Source organism: Coturnix japonica, chromosome 2 (genome assembly GCF_001577835.2).
Source record: "Coturnix japonica isolate 7356 chromosome 2, Coturnix japonica 2.1, whole genome shotgun sequence".
Classification (NCBI taxonomy): Eukaryota; Metazoa; Chordata; class Aves; order Galliformes; family Phasianidae; genus Coturnix; species Coturnix japonica.
In genome coordinates this window covers 133,836,858-133,853,307 of record NC_029517.1, presented here as the reverse complement: position 1 = coordinate 133,853,307, position 16,450 = coordinate 133,836,858, and the positions used below count along the sequence as shown (strand labels likewise).

Here is a 16,450-nt window from a genome sequence, read left to right as displayed (position 1 = left end):
GCCTCATTTTTGCACTGTTGGGTGCTGAGGAAGGCAGATTACAGCACCAGGCACTGTGGAGATTTTGCTTTTTGGGGTGTTGAGGGCTGAACATTTTCTCTTGTGATTTACCCCCTCTGGCCTTCATCCCAGAGTATCCTCTTCCTTGTGCCAACAGTTAAATGGGTGTACTGGGTCAAAAGTCTCTGTCCGGTCCTGATGAAGACCACAGTTTAGTTCTGAAATTACATTGAGGACATTCTTCCCCTCTCCAGTAGAACAAGAGATCACATTGTTTGATTTTTTTTCTCCTAATAGTTTACTTTCCAGAACCTGCTGAGTGACCTGATAATGGTGGGGGGCTTGTGCCATGCTTAAGACATTGGCATGGGGCTTAGCAGATTGGTTTTGACACCTGGAGCCCTAGCTGGGCAGCTGGGAAAGTCACTTAATCTCTGTGTGACAATGCAAAAGGGAGCTGGTGCTGTTTACAGCAGCTCTGTCTGATCAGAAATCTTTGTGGCAGTTTCCCTGGTGCCTAGAGATGCCTCTTACCTGTGCATTCCAGGGGGGAATATGAATTTATTCTTATTTACAGTGGCTGCAATTAACAGTGTTGCTTCTGTGCCTGCAAGAATGGTGTGACTGTAGTCACAGTACCTGCATTATGAGACTCTGGACAAATCAGGTTGGATATTAGGGCAAACTGGTTTTTCAGAAGAGTGACAGGCATTGGAATAGGCTTCCCAGGGAAGTGGTGGAGTCACTGTTCCTAGAGATATTCAAGAAGGAAGATGTGGCACTGAGGGACATGGTTTAGTGGGCCTGGTGGAGGTGTTTTGGGGTTCAGCTTTATGGTCTTACTGGTCTTTTCCAACCTTAATGATTCTATGGTTCTATGACTGCCTCATAGTCATGCTGTATTATGTCATCACTTGCCTCTTCGGAGTTGTTTCTTCTTGAGATGCACCACGGCATCTCAAAACCTCCTCCAAGTGGAGGATCCAACTTTCTGAGCATGGGGCTAATGGAGAGATGGAAATGGCCTCAAGCTGTGTCAGGGGAGGTTTAGTTTGGATGTTAGGGAAAATTTCTTCACCGGGAGGGCTGTGAAGCATTGGAAAAAGTTCAGGTAAGTAGCTGAATCACTATTCCTGGAGGTATTTAAAAGTCACACAAGTCTTCCTCTCTCTCTCTTTCTTTCTTTCTTTCTTTTCTTTCATTTCTTCTCTTTCTTCTTTCTTTCTTTCTTTCTTCTTTTCTTTCTTTCTTTCTTTTCTCTTCTTTTCTTTCTTTCTTTCTTTCTTTCTTTACTTTCTTTCTTTCTCTGCTCTCTCTCTCTCTCTCTCTCTTTCGTTTCTTTCTTTCTTTCTTTCTTTCTTTCTTTCGTTTCTTTCTTTCTTTTCTTTCTTTCTTCTCTCTCTGCTTTCTTTCTCATTCCTGTCTTATTGTCTTTCTTTTCTCTCTCTCCTCTCTCCCTCCTTCTCTCCTTCTCCCCTTCTCTCCTTCTCCCCTTCTCTCTTTCTCTCTTTCTCTCTTTCTTTTCTTAACCGCTTCTGTTTTCACCCTCTCTTCCTCCCTCAAGCTCCTTGCCGCCCTCCTTTCTGCTGTTTCCTGTTGGTAACCAGCCCTGTCTGGATGAGGTCAGGGAGATGACAAGAAGGACAGGGAACCATGCCAATTTGTCCTGGTCATCCCTGCCTCCCTATCTGTTATCCCCAGTCCAGATCCGCTTGCCCTCCTTAAACAAGATCTCAACTGACCGTAAGGCTTCTGTCACTCTGGCTGCCAAAATCAAACCCCTTCCCTCATCAAATCCCTAATCAGCCGTAACGGCACCGTAAGCCGTGCTAAATTGACTCCTTTTCGCTCCTTCTGCTGACCGCTGCCCTTCAACATGCTGGCCCCGTCTCTCACTCCGAGGGCAACATCACGTCTAATTATATTTCCAAATCCTCTCAAGGCGCCCAGACAAGCACAGGTATTGAGGAGGGTGGGGGGGATTAGCGGAGAACCCAGTTGCGTATTGCAGTGGGAAGCATCTAAGGAAGGAGAAAATGTGGGAGTGTTAGTCTCTGCAAGGTGTGTGCATGGGGAAGGATGCTCATAGGGACAGCTTCTGCTTGTAGGAAGTGTGCACATTGTGAGGGTCCTGGGGGAGGTGGAGGCATGGGGAGGGCTTGTGGTTACAAGCAGCAAAGCATCTACATTCACCTTCTCCCAGGGGAAACTGGTTCGCTGCTGACAGCCCAAGGGGGAGAAGAAAGGGAGGACATGGGAAATCGAGAAATATCCCTGTGTCTACAACCCAGCACTGAAAAAGTACTTGAAAATGGTGTTTTGTTTTGCTTTTGCTAATTTCCCTAGAAATTCCATGTCCTTTGTTATCCCCTAGACACCTGCCTTCTCTGCAGAACAAGTTCAGTGAAGTGGGTCAGATTTTTCCTTGCTGGGTCAGATCAGCCAAGGAAAGCCAGATCATCTGGGACCATGGAAAGACATGGGAGGGTGAGCAGCCTTGAGAGGGGTCACCATTCCACAGCTGGGATGATATTCGAGTTTACACTGATGTCTTCAGCTGTGTTAGCAGCTCAGGGATTAAAGCACCTTTAGAGAAGTTCTGTGTAGATGATAGCAGTAGGAGGGAATAACATTCATTCTAGCTAAGCCAGTGGAGGGTTGGGGTGAAGAGAATATGATCTATTCCACTTTTCCTACTCCTATATATATATAGCTTGTGCTGCCACATAGTCAATTTGGGTTGAATTTCACTTCATTGCTCAGGTTGTCTTCTATTGTAGTTTCTTCTGATGGAGATTGGGTGATGGGAGACTCTTCTTTTTTTTGGTATTGAGAAGCTGCATAAGTGCCATTTGGCAGGCCTGGGTGCATAGAGCATCTTGTTGGGAATAGCACAACAGGTAGTGAACCTTCGACCTTGAAAGATGGTCCTTATGTATAGCAATATCCCCCTTCATAGGATTCAGGGACATCTGCATACACATGAACACTGGCACACAGCATTAAATTTGGTCCTGTATCTTCAGTGGTAGCTTTGTGCAAAACAGCAACTTGCGTGAAGATGTTGAAGGGAGATGCCTTCTTTTTTCCCCTTTTCTTTTCTGACCTCTCCTACTCTGATGCATGGCTTCCTTCTGAAGAAGAGTCAGGCTCACACATTTATGAGCTATTCCATTAGTCACTGTAGATTTGCAAAAATAATAATATTAAGAAGAAGAAAAAAAAAAGAACCGCTTCCTTTCATTCTATGGAACAAAAATAGTGAGTTCCAATCCATAAAATTTTATGAACAACAATAAAAAGAAAATGTTGTCCCCCTCTACTGAGTTGTTTAAGAGGCTGCTATGGGATTTGCTCGCCTTGTCATCTGTGCCCTCCACAGAGGGGACATAAATTAAATGAAACAAGTGAACAGCTCAGGCTCACACCCATGTGGATGTATAATCATGCAGGAGGGAAAGGAAGAAGTAGAATAATCCATGTTGTGTTAAACAACTCCGGTTTGTGAGCACATTTATTTGACAGTGACTGAAGGATCGTTGTTAAAGCTCAACACCACACTTAGATTGTTTGGGTTTCTTCCTGTCCTTATCCTCGTGACCACTTGATTGTAATACTGATTCTGTGGACACAAGTCTTTGCTCACCCCGAGTTCAGCCCAATCCAGCTTACTGGTTGCAGATTGTACCCAGAGATTGGTGCTCAATGGCTCAGTGTTTAAATGGAGATCAGTGATGAGTGGTGTTCCTTAGGGGTCAGTACTGGGACTACTACTCTTTAATGTCCTCAATGATGACACTGAAGGCTGTTCAGGAACTATTTCCTCCCAATCTGTTTGAGGCCCTAAGTTCTACTTTGCATGAGCACCGTCATTTCAACACCCTGGAAAAGCTTGAGGAGAAAACCCAAGAATTTAATCTCCACTCCTGCTGCCCATGTTTTATATTGGGCACCAGATAGGTTTGATAAAGAAATGAGAAAAACGTGGGCAGAACAATTCTGATGGGTTGATGGTAGAAACATCCTACTCTCATACCTCTCATACGAAGCTCATACATTGGAACCCATTGCTAATCCCAAATACTTCAAGAATAAACAATAGCACCCAGGAGTCCTGAGCCAACCAATCTTGCTTCCAAGATTGTATGACAAACATACAAACGCCACCACTATCTGTATTGTATGTTTCACATACTTTGCTTTCCTCTCCAGTTAGACAACATCAGTACATCGTCACTGCTTCCAGTGACCATTTTCTTTATTTTCTTCTTTTTTTTTTTTATTTTTTTTTCCTTCAACCCCAAATTATTGTCTCCCTGGGGACTAATTACTAAACAGCACAGCAGGGACAAGATCCAGAGTTCTGCCTGCACCTCATCATAGAAGGAATTATAGAATCATAGTATGGCTTGGATTAGAAGGGACCTTAAAGATCATCTTATACCAACCCCAGTGCTGTGGGCTGGTTTCTTACCAACAGGTCAGGCTACCCAGGGCCCCATACAGCCTGGCCTTGAAAATCTCAAAGAATGGAGCACTGCTTAGCTCAGACGGCCCTCATGCCTGCAGTAGCTCCATTCCCTCTGCTAAAGTCTTTTCCAACTAATGTGAGCAGTTGGCAGATTTCATGTGTCTAATGGGCTGCGGACGGCACGGGTAGTTAACCGTTCGCAAACTGCCTGGTGATACCAATTGTATTATTATAGCCAGCAGGAGATTAAGCCTCCAATTAAAAAGAGACAGGGCAGTGACCAACCGTGAGCAGCCTTGGTTCCCAAAGAGCCAATTTAGGGACTGATTGAAACAGTAATGGTGTGGGAGCGAGCCAGGAGCTGAGGGGGACTCTGGGAGGTTAAGGCATGTTGCTGTATTCTGGGGGTCCCCATAATGCTTAACACTGGACAAAGAGCAGGAAGAAAAATTGCTGTAGATGTCTGGCTGTGCTATATCTCTGTAGAGCCATAGGATGCCCCCAGCCTGCCCAGGTCACTCTTGCATTGGCAATCCAGACCTAGACTCAGCACTTCAGGTGTTCTGATGCTTGTTGTTTTTGTAAGGGCCCCTCAGAAAGATGAAATATTTTTCCATAGAAATACATGGAAGACTGAGCAATATGGGTGTGGACTCATCTCAGAAAAGATGCCTAATGCAGATTTAGAACCCTTAAGTCCTAATTCTTGGTGCTTGATCTTGTATCCTTCAGCCCCTTTGCTCTGAAACTTGGGGTATGTGTTGTTTTCAGAGTCTTTTGAAGAGGTTGTTGGTTCCCCTTGGTTCTCCTCAACCATACCTGGGAGCAGCTGAGAGCAGAGTTAGGCTATTGTATTCACCATGGACCAGACTCAGACTCAGACAGTGCTTCGCAGACTAGAGGGAACTGGAAAAACTGGGATTTCTGGATTCTTTCTTGGCTTTGGACATGAAGCAGATATGGACTTTTCTTATCTCTACATCTCTTATAAATGCCAACCATCATGCTCTGTCTCCCTTCACCATCACTCTTTGTCTATAACCCTCACTTGCACCCTTACCAGGTGCCAGTCTTCTCCCCATCTGCTCAGTTACATTTTTCCCTCTAACCCTTATTTCCAGTTTTCCTCCCAGTGCTTCTGAGCACTTTTACAGCCTACTTTTCCAGTACTGTTTGTTTTCTCTTTTGAGAGCAGAATATCATCCTGGGAAAATGATCCTGATTGATAACTATTGACTGATAAACCAACAATGCATTTCACTGCAAGCCTGTCGATTGGCAGGATTGATTTATCTGCCCCTCTTTCTCCAAAGGGCCGACTCCTCTGACAGGTCCCTGATTTACAGTTGGGGATGGCCAGGACAGCCAGGATGCTCTCCATCAGTCATAGATTCAGCTGCTGACATGAAGCCAGGGGAGGTGATGGGCTCAGAGGTGCAGTTCCCTCACCCACTCCCCCGCCAAAGTCTTCAGTTAGGTTTCTGGCAACCCTAGGTTAGTTTTCTTCCTCTTCTGGATAGTAACAAGTGCTGGAGCTTTCAAATAAGTTGTATTTCCAGCAAGCTATTCACTCATCTTCATTGTGACCTCAGGTTTTAATCACCTACTTTGGGTTTCTGCTCAGTTTAGGGGCTCTCCCTGTGATTCCCACTTTCCAGACTATCATGTTCTTCTTACTTCTTTGCTTTGGAGAGGTAAGCCTTGAACATTTGTGCTCAGTCCCAAAGGTGATGGCTTGGTATTAAAAAGGAAATATTTTATCCCTTCTGCTATCTCTGAGGATAGGGTGTATTGGATTCAATGTGTGGTTATCTGAATAGAGCATGTCTATTTCCAGTTCATTGTATGACAAACATACAAACACCACCACTATCTGTATTGTATGATTCACATACTTTGCTTTCCTCTCCAGTTAGACAACATCAGTACATTTTTGTGAAACCAGATGGCTCAAAAGAAAATAAACCCAGTCTTACTGTCTTTGTACAAAATAGGAATGTGGAGAAGTACATTCTTTTCCTTCATTGCTTTAGGGAAGAGATATTCAGGCTCACATCCCCATTTGCACAGCAAATGTGCTGGTTGGACTGCTTGAGAAGAGGATGCAATCCACTCTTGGGAATTGCTCTGGGATTTATGTCCAAGCAGAAGGCATGCTTATGTCTCTGCTCCAAAGCTCTATGACTAGTTGGTCATGGTGATGGCTGAGGAGCTGGGGAAATTCCTACTCAGCATCATCATTATCAAGAATTATTTGTCTTCAAGCCTTGCTTCCTCTCTTTGTTCCCTCAGAAGCATCTTGTTGAATTGTTGCTGCCTAGAAATACTTATATTGCCTGTTTACCATAAGCAGGGGGTCATCCAATCTTTTCTTCTGGTCTTCTACAAGAGCAGAAGGTAAAAGAACTCTTGATATAGGTACTTATAGAGTAACTTGACCATGAAGTGAGCTTGCAAACCTTTGAACATACATTACAGATCCATGATTCTGTGCCTGTCTGAGCATGCTAAATAACCCCATGAAGCATTCTTTACATATTTGATTTTGGCCATTGTGTCCTCCATAAGGTCTGCTGAGATTTTGAGTCACGTGGGCTGTAAGCAGATCTCAGAAAAGAAGGCAAAGCCAGAAAAGGAAGATGTTTCCCTATGAACTCCCTCTTGTATCCTTCTAGTATTGAGGATTAACTCTGATTTTCCCAAATCAGGGAGGTTTTTGTAAAACTACTTCCAAGTCCCTGCTCAGGGCAAACAAGATTGTAAGTAAGTAAATTGTGTAAGTCTGTAAATTCTGAGCTTAATGGACCATGAAGATCAAACATGCCCAAATTGTGAAGTTCCATCAAAGCATGAGGAGGACTCTATCATAGCTCAGGAAAATACAGGTAAAATGAGGGAAACGGTAAATTGTACATTTAAGGAGGGTAGACAGGGCAACAAAAACAAATGGTAGAAGAGATGGAACAGTGGAAACTGATAATTAGTTTCGCAAAGGCTGCAACTAAACACAGTTATGTGTGGATTTTTTGGGTAGGATTTGTCTTTTGCCTTTCATGATTTAAGTCTGAATTTATAGACTTGACATAGTTAAAGCCAAGCTGGAGGATTTTCCTTCTCAATACTCAAGCAAACAAGCAGCTCCTCTTATATTCCCATCAAAGCCCTGTGTCTTATGGAATTGTGAAATACAAGAGGAAGAGGAGAGATCATCCTTCCAGCCTTTGACAGAGACTTTTCACGAGTCAAACAAGCAACTGGTTCCACTGGCAGACATTACTGGTCTTCCTTCCCATTCTCTAAGCTTCAATAGCAGTTTCAATTTGCAATTATCACAGAGTCTCACCGGGCAAGAAAGCTAAGGAGACTATAAAGATCTATAAAACAAGATAGGAATGAAGCTGTAGACTCATATATCTGGAAGATTGTATGCAAGTTATTTATTGGGATTCCTGAAACCGTAGCCTTTTCTTGATGAAGTATCAGCTGGATAAATGTCAGAGGAAAACTGGAGATGACCCAAACATTGCAAGAAGACTTCACTTGCAAAGAAAACCTTCTCTTTAGCATGACTGCCATGAGGAACTAGTTAAGAAACAGAAAATATCTCCTCCTGATGTGTTATGTTGAAGAGCATGCCATAGAGTGACCTTGTAGGTCCTTCCTGCTCGTTACTTCAGACTTCATGTTTTAATGAGGGAAGAGTGGCTCACTGATCACCACTGAACTTATCCAGAGTAGCTCTGTGTTGTGTGCAGTCCAGAAAGCAGGAAAATGAAAACTTATTACACATATGGAGAAAACCTATTACCTTTTGTGTTTGTCACTTTATCTTACTGGAAAGGGCAACTCTCATGCCCAAGTCTTTTCTCATTGCCATACCTTTTGAAAGTTACCTTGATAGGCAAGAATGGACTCAGCATTTCAACAAGCACTCAATGCCTGCTGACTACAGATGTTCTCTAAGACTGGTGGTGTTTCTAGGGCCAACATGGTGATTTTAATCCCAAAGAGAACTGATGGTATTGTAAGGACAGAAGATGCTGCCCTTCCCCATTTATGTCCTGTCTGGAAATGGAAAAGAACCCAGTTTGAAATGAATTTCCTGCTCTCATAGTCACAGAACCATACTTGTGACTCAAGTCTGCTCGAATGTGGTATTGTTTCCTCCCTCCCCTCTCTCTCTACAAAAAGGGAGAAAAGGAAAAAGAAGGGGGGAGGAGATGAGAGCCTGTCAAGTTGTTTGATCTAACATCCACACGCCATGTTCACTTTGGCAGATGGCAGAAGGGATGATTGCTTAGCGCTGCATGTTTGACATCTCACAGAAATAGCAAAGCTGATGTGGTAGGCCTGTAGCCACTGGCAGCTGCTGTGGTACCTATGCTGGGAGAGGGAGGTGCAGGCTTTATTTCACACCTACTGATGAAAAAACAAATGCTTTCGGGGAGCAACTTGTGGTACATCTGCTTTCCACCACCACCCCCTCTTCCTCTCCCCCGTTGGCTCGCGGTGATGGTTGGCGGGTTGTGTGCTGTTGCTTGCCTTGTCGCCAGCTTGTGTGACAGGTGAGGTAACACGGAGTCTGCAGAGTTGCAAAGGAGGTTGCTCCGGGGCTTTCCTGCACTGGGGAGGTGAGTTCGCTCCAACAGAGAGGTGTGGGGGAGCTAGATGGGAAAGCAGAAAAACATCTGTTCACTTCTCCAGTTTGCAAAGAGAAGATCAAGAAGGTGAATGGGAAGGAGGCTGTGGGATAGGGATGCGTTTCTGGACAGCAATCCAGGCCAGCTAGCCCTATCTGGGCTTCCAAGAGTCAATGTTGACCCAAGCAGAAGGTGAACACTTTGTCTTCTTTAAATACGTGGATCGAAGAGTGATCCAAAGACTTCCTTAGCTTAAGAAGTTTGGATATCCAAGTGCTGCTTGGATGTATAACTGCAAGAGCTGAGAATTTAGATGACCACCTGGATATGTGTTCTGCACTTCCTTAGGGTTGTGATTGCTTGTGCAAACTTTCCTGCCTGAGTCTCTGTTAGTGAGGCATCTCCTACTTTCCTGGCTGCATTTAATTTGCTCTTATGGAAAGTGAATTGCCATGTGTGCTGGAAAGCACAGATGCAAGAAAGCTGGAAATCTGTAAAGAAAGTGAAAGTGACTCAGACAGAGTCATTAGTTCACGGGCCACTCTCCCCACTGTGCAAAACTGGAAGGATCTCCACCATGCCACCTGTTGCTGCAGGAAGAAAACTCAACAAAAGAGTCAGAGTTAGAGTCAGAGGCTATCAGTGTGCTATAATCACAATTTTCTTTGTAATGTAATTTACACCAGAGAAGTTTAAAAATGTTGGGGTGTGAGGATCGTAACAGATACCATCATGGTCTCTCCTGATAACCACATCCAGGAGATTTCAGATTATTGAAAAGCCACAGACACAATAGTCAAGAAATGACAACTGTTTTTGGTTTGAGGAGAAGATCAAGAGCTTTATCCAGAACCTGTAGTGACAGCTCCTCACCCCCAGCCCAAACCACCCCCAACTCCAACCCAAACCCAGTATCAACCTGGAAACCCTTAACTTGAGTGCCTCAACCAGAGAGGAAGTAGACAACAATCTGAAAAGTATTCCTCTAATTCATCATAACTGTTGCCTAAATCATTACATTTTCTCAACTGAAGCAATGCTTAGAAGCGCAGCAAGGAGTGACTGGAATCATGCATAAGAGAAAGACAATATGATGTCAGATTAAAGAGTGCTAATGCATTGGTTGTCCATGATCTTCAGCTTGATGGAGAATCAGAAAGGCTTTCATTTGCTGGTTTTGATATACTGCTCTGGGACTATGCATTTGTCAAGGGCTTTATTCAACTGTCTAAAGATGATTCCTACTGAGCTTTGAGATATCCTTTAATATGTAAGACATCTGCACAGAATTAGAAAGTATCAAGAAAAAACCCATGCCCTCAGCTCTTTTGGACTGGCAATTGAACGTCAACCAGGATACCTTGAGGTATCAGCAAAGATACCGTGTCAAAGACAGGATTGAGTTCCTGGGCATGGACATTCAGCATATCCAATAGAAACAGTGAAATTATCTTCTCTTTTTGAATGTAATGTGGCTATTGACTCAGCAGTTGGGAGGACAGGATTTGTCAGAGCTTCAGCAGATTTGAACTGATCTACTGTGGTTGAAATCTCTGCCATGTGAGAACTGGGCCTGAAAATTTGTGAAGCTCAGTGTGGTTTCTAAGTGGTCCCTGTTACGACCCCCTTGAGCTATCTCCTGTGATGGCAGTCTCCAAGAAATCATTCCTTCTCAAGCAGTCAGCTTGGGAGCTCATTTTGAGACAGCAACAAAGCATGTAGACAGGAGAGGATTGCATGGCTGATATTCTACAAACTCTCAATAACTCAGCATGTGAGGAATGAGAATAAGAAAGGGATTTGTGGAGTGTTTTCACTTTACTCTTTGTGTTGCATGAGGCAAATTCCCTGTAAGGTGGCTGGTTCCCTCTATGATCCTAAATATTGCAGAATTCGTATTCTACAGAATACTTTGCATTTCTGAGAGTTTGATGAAAATCACTGTGGCAAAAGGGACCCCTGAAGTGGTAACTCTTGTGAGAGCATCATGGAGAGGGCAAGAAGGGGAAAGGACAGTGCTGGAGGGTGATGGTGCATTTTCCATCTTGTACTATGAGTTCTCTGTCTCTCCAAATACTGGCCTGGCTGCCACTAATGATTGCTCTGGTGTTTGGTGCCACTGCTGGCCACTGGCTGTTTGGAGGCCACCCTGCAAAGGGGCTGAGGTTACTCAGCAGCGCGTGACTCCCAGAGCAGCTGTCAGTGTGATTTTGTTTGGCAGCCTCTTCTTCTCACAGCCGGAAAAACTGAAACCTAACCCCTCAATGCACACTTTGTTTTGGAATAAGCTGCTAGAATTGGTGGTTCCTGGGTCCAGCGTGGGATATAAGCTGCTGTCCATCAGGATGATGGGGATGGTTGACAGCTTGCCTCTCTCACTTGCACAGGTTGGCAAGGGCTGGAATGAAATAAGACAAGAGGTAATGAATGGCCTGAGGTTGTGCCATGGGAGGTTTGGGATGGCTATTAGGAGAAATTTATCCTCAGAAAGAGTTGTAATGCATTGGAAAAGGCTGCCTGGGGTCATGATGGAGTCACTGTCCCTAGAGAAATACATGAAAAAGGGAGTTGTGACACTGATGGACGTGGTGTAAGTGGGCATGGTAGGGTTGGGCTGGTGATCTTACTGGTCTTTTCCAAACTTAATGCTTCTGTGATTCTATGATTCCATGGTGTTAGAAAAGTGTTTTGTTACCTGTATGGAGAAAGATGGTTCTGTGACTGAGATGCTGGGTATAGTCTCAATAGATCCTGCTCTGATGCAGACTAATACAGAACATTTAATCTCCTTGTCTTCATACAGTTGTCCTACATTTTCCTTTCCTAGATTACAGGCTTTTTAGGGAAAGAAGAGAGTTTGAGCAGAACAAGCACAGTGGTGTTTGGCCATCTGCAGTCTGCGGTCAGTTAGATACTAAACATTGGTACTGTATCCTACTAGATGGTCTTAATTTTGCACCAAGTTGTAAATAATATTCTTCTGTAACTCTACAAGATCTAATCCATGGCATTGGAACAGGTTGCCCAGAGATGTGGTTGATGCCCCATCCCTGGAAACATTCAAGGTACGACTGGACCAGGCTCTGAGCAAACAGATCTAGCTGTGGAGTGTCCCTGTTTATTGGAGGGTAGTTTGATCAGACTGTATTTAAGGATCCCTTCCAACTCAAATGGCTGTATGATCTTCTTTTGTCATTCTATGGTTTTCTTTTGTCTTTGTGATTGCACTGCATCTTACAACTCCATTTCCATCTGCATTTATGTTGCAGCATAGAAAAGCTTTGCAGAGTCTACAACAATCTGCTTCTCTTCCACGTTAAGAGCCTCCTACAGAGTGTTCTCTGTCTCAGATGCCTCTGTGTCCAAGAAGGCAGGTAACATGCTCTTTGAGTTTGCTGCATGCAAAATTAGCATGAGTCAATAGCTTCAAATCTGTACTGGAAAGTGACTGGCAGTGAGTTAATTGGATATGTGCATAACAGATTAATGCACAGGAGAGCTCTGAAATCAGCCACCACAGTACTCTGCATGGATCAGCTTCTCCGTAACCATCATGCATGACAATCATTGCTAAGTGCCAGCGGCATAGGATGAGCCCACCCTCCCAAGTGCCTCACAAGAACCCACTCAAAGCCAGCAAGCCTAAAATCCCCATATAACAGCAATGTCTCCTGTTTTTGCAGTCTGTAGCTGGTGCTTCTGAGCTCCCCAGGTATTAATGCAAATTCCTCCTACTCTTTAACTGAAGCATCAATGTGTCAATGCCAATGACTATTTGAGCATGGGTCAATGTGAAAATGAAGTATTGACTGGCTATAACCAGTTCCCAAACACTCTGGAGGCTTTATCCAAATGGAGACTTTTGGTGGGATGGAGATGTCAAACATTTGATTGCTTACCCTTCTATTTCTTCTTTTGTTCACTAGTGCTTGGAGCAAGTCCTATGAGAGCAACCATAGAATAATAATAATAATAATAATAATAATAATAATAATAATAATAAAAATAAACAAAAAACAGAACATCCAGGACTTCACATTAATCTCCTCACATATCAGACCTCAGTTTTTCAGATATTTCATCTAAATGGTTTTAATTTACCCCTCAGTCCTGTAATTTGTTTCAACTTTTAGCTTTCCACTGATGGCCAGAATTACAGCTTTACAGTTGAGATGCATTCTACCTGGGCCTCATCAAGCATTCACTCAGGTGGTGTCACAGCACTCCAAAAGAATTTGTTGCACAAAAAGGAATACTGGTCCCTGGAGAATTCTTTACTTCTCTGCCTGAGGTAGTAAATTTTGCAGCTCAGTAAGCAATAAGGATTCCCCACATACCTTCCTTGGATTCTGCATGGCAAGAGCTTGATTTTTCCTGCATCGTTCTCCTTTTTCCTGTGCACTAATCATTTCTGATGTGCTGAGGTTTGGGGTGAAAGTTAGGGACATATGGATGACAGCAATATGTGCTTTCTCCGTGCTTCTCCCCATAGACTTTGTTTCTTGTTCATGCTTAGTTAAAGTCTCACACCATGTGTGTTTGGACAGCTGGTCTCTGCATGGCTCAGCCGTTCATCCCAATGGCCCAAGGAATTCCTGAGAAATTGCAGGAATTGCTAATTCTTTTTTTTTTTTTCTTTTTTTTTTCTTTTCTTTTTTTTTTTTTTTTCTGAATGCCAGTTTCAAATAACTTGGTTTCCAATGTAATATTCCCACTGAAGAGATCTGTGCAGCCTTCAGCACAGTTGAGATCATGGCTGTATATAGAAGATGTTTACTTTCTGGCCATTTCTGGGTTTAATCCATCCACTTCTAAAGAGTTAATTTAATCTAATTTGATCTTTAATCTAAAGATCAGACATTATTGTGAATGCTGTATGACTGCTTTGTGCCTGAAGGGTGATGGTTGGGATCTTACCTTTTCCATATTCTTTAAAGAGAATGCCACCTTCAACCAATACTCAGACCTCTGTGAAGACAGCTCTGTAGTAGAGAGGGCACTGCAGCTTGACCATATGTCTTGGGTGGGACATCGATAATCTGCTGCATAGCTCAACTCCATTATCAAGTCACATTAATACTCCTTCCCAAATATCAGCCACTGGACAAAGGAGTCAGATCCCTTCTCATTTTGCAGGCACACATCTGTCTTGTTTTATGTGTTGGCATCCTTACATTGGAATTACACTGCCAGTCAGCTCTGTAGCATCTGGACTTGCCCATCTGAGGACAAGTGCAAAGCTGCTGAGCAGGTGGGATAATCCAATAGAGTAGGATTCTTTCTATGTATTGTTTTTCACCATATGGTTATTGAAGCATTGGAACACGTTGCCCAGTGATGTTATCTCCCCATCCCTGAAGACATTCAAGGTCAGGTTGGATGGAGCTCTAAGCAAAGTGTTATAGGTGTCCCTGTTCATTGCTGGAGAGTTGGGTTAGATGGCCTTTAAAGGTCCCTTCCAACTCAAATGATTCTATGATTCTATGATCCTGTATTTGACTTGAATTTTCTATTGGACAGATGAACTAGGAGGTCCATACCCCTCTGCAGCTAGTAGAGATTGTTAATCAATGTAGAGAGAAGAGTTTAGGGAACCTTTACATTTATCAAAGACAGGAATCTATTTGAGGATGAGCTGTACTCCGGACTATGTTGTCTAACCTTCAGCTGACTAAAGGTTAAGAGATTTAAAGTTGATTTGTACTGGTATAGTCTTAAAGCATGGATGGTCAGATCTGGCAGTATGAATCTCATCCCAACATTCAACACATAGGTTCCTCAACCTGAGAAGTACCCATTGTCAATAGGCAGTGCTTGACCACAGGGTCATAGAACCATTACAGTTGGAAAACAACACTAAGATCATCGTGTCCAGCCATCAATTCATCACCATTACACCCACTAAACCACGTTTCTTTGTGCCATAAGACATATCCACTTAACAAGAAATAATCATTTCATAAAGATGCTTATGAATCTGCACTAGCTACATGGAGAGTATAGACAGACCTCCCCTGTGCTCCTTCATTTCAGCCAGTGTTAAACCAACACTAAGCCAGAGACTGTTGCAAATCTCTTGAGACACTGACATTCTCTTACTTGATGCTATCATAAAACCATGGATGTTTCTCCTTACCATGTCCTCAGTATGTCCCTTAGTATTGGATAGTGTCTTCCTTCATGAAGAGTTGTTGGAATGCAAGTTGAGTTTTGCTCTTGCTCTTTTCTCATTAACTCCCCTTAGTCCCACTCTGATCACTCATGGATTTCACCAGTGAATGAATCCCTTTGGCCTGCTACTTCAGATCCCATATTCCCTGAATGGGTGATGTAGATATCACACTGATAGCAGTTGCAGCTTGTCATCCCTTCAGCTCGCTGTCTCCTTTCTATTTACAGCTGCCAAGGGATGCACTGCTGGCTCTGCCCTGAGTTCTGCGTCATCCTGGAGTTACCGATGTGGTGCAGGGAGAAGGGTTGGCTGCTGAGAACACTATACCTTGCCAAAATGGATGGGGATGAGAAACAAGCCAGCTCGATAGTGCCCCCAGTCTTCAAGCAACCAGAACTGCTTCTGAACATGGTGCAGCAGGAGTGTTTTCTCCTAGCACTATTCACACTGCTTACCAACATATGAAGACCTTTTGCTGCAAGCTCACACAGGCTTCCTGACATCTGGATCTTCTATTACTAGCCCTCTTCTGGGGGAATAAATTTTTCCTAATATCCAATCTGAACCTCCCTTGTTGCAACTTGAGGCCATTCCCTCTCATCCTATTCTCTTGTCCTTTCACTGTGCACTGCTAAGAGTCATAGACATCACAGAGCCAAAGATGAGTCTGGTGTTGTCTTCTTTATGAACATCTCTCAGGTACTGGAGTCAGTAACTGAGTGCTCTATTCACATCCCAATTCCTCTCTGATTTCACTCACTTTGCCCTTGTCTTTCATGGGTTCCAATTCTCAATCCATCCTATAGAATCATGGAATCATTTGAGTAGGAAGAGACCTTTAAAAGTTACCTAGTCCAACTCTTCTGCAACAAACTGAGACTCCTACAGCTACATCAGGTTGCTCAGAGCCCAGCATGACTTTGAATGTCTCTACATCTCTGGACAATCTGCTCATTAAGCTTAACGGTATATATATATATATATTTCCTTATATCTTACTTTCTTATATCTTGATGGATTCCACGGATCTTGCTATATTTTGTCAGCTTGCCTCTAGTACCAGGATCCCAGAATTAAAAGTAGTGTTTGAGTTGTCCTCCTAAGTGCCACATCCAGGGGAATAATCACTTCTCTGGCACTGATGGCTGAGCACTTACAAATGTAGCC

At 43.4% G+C, this 16,450-nt stretch overlaps 1 long non-coding RNA gene across 1 annotated transcript; it reads left to right on the top strand.

Moving 5' to 3' along the window:
* Nucleotides 1-903: 903 nt before the first annotated feature.
* LOC116652894 lies at nucleotides 904-15,842 on the top strand. The gene is made up of 2 exons (XR_004306089.1): nucleotides 904-1,111; nucleotides 15,511-15,842. It is a non-coding gene; the product is annotated as an uncharacterized LOC116652894 (long non-coding RNA).
* Nucleotides 15,843-16,450: the final 608 nt, after the last annotated feature.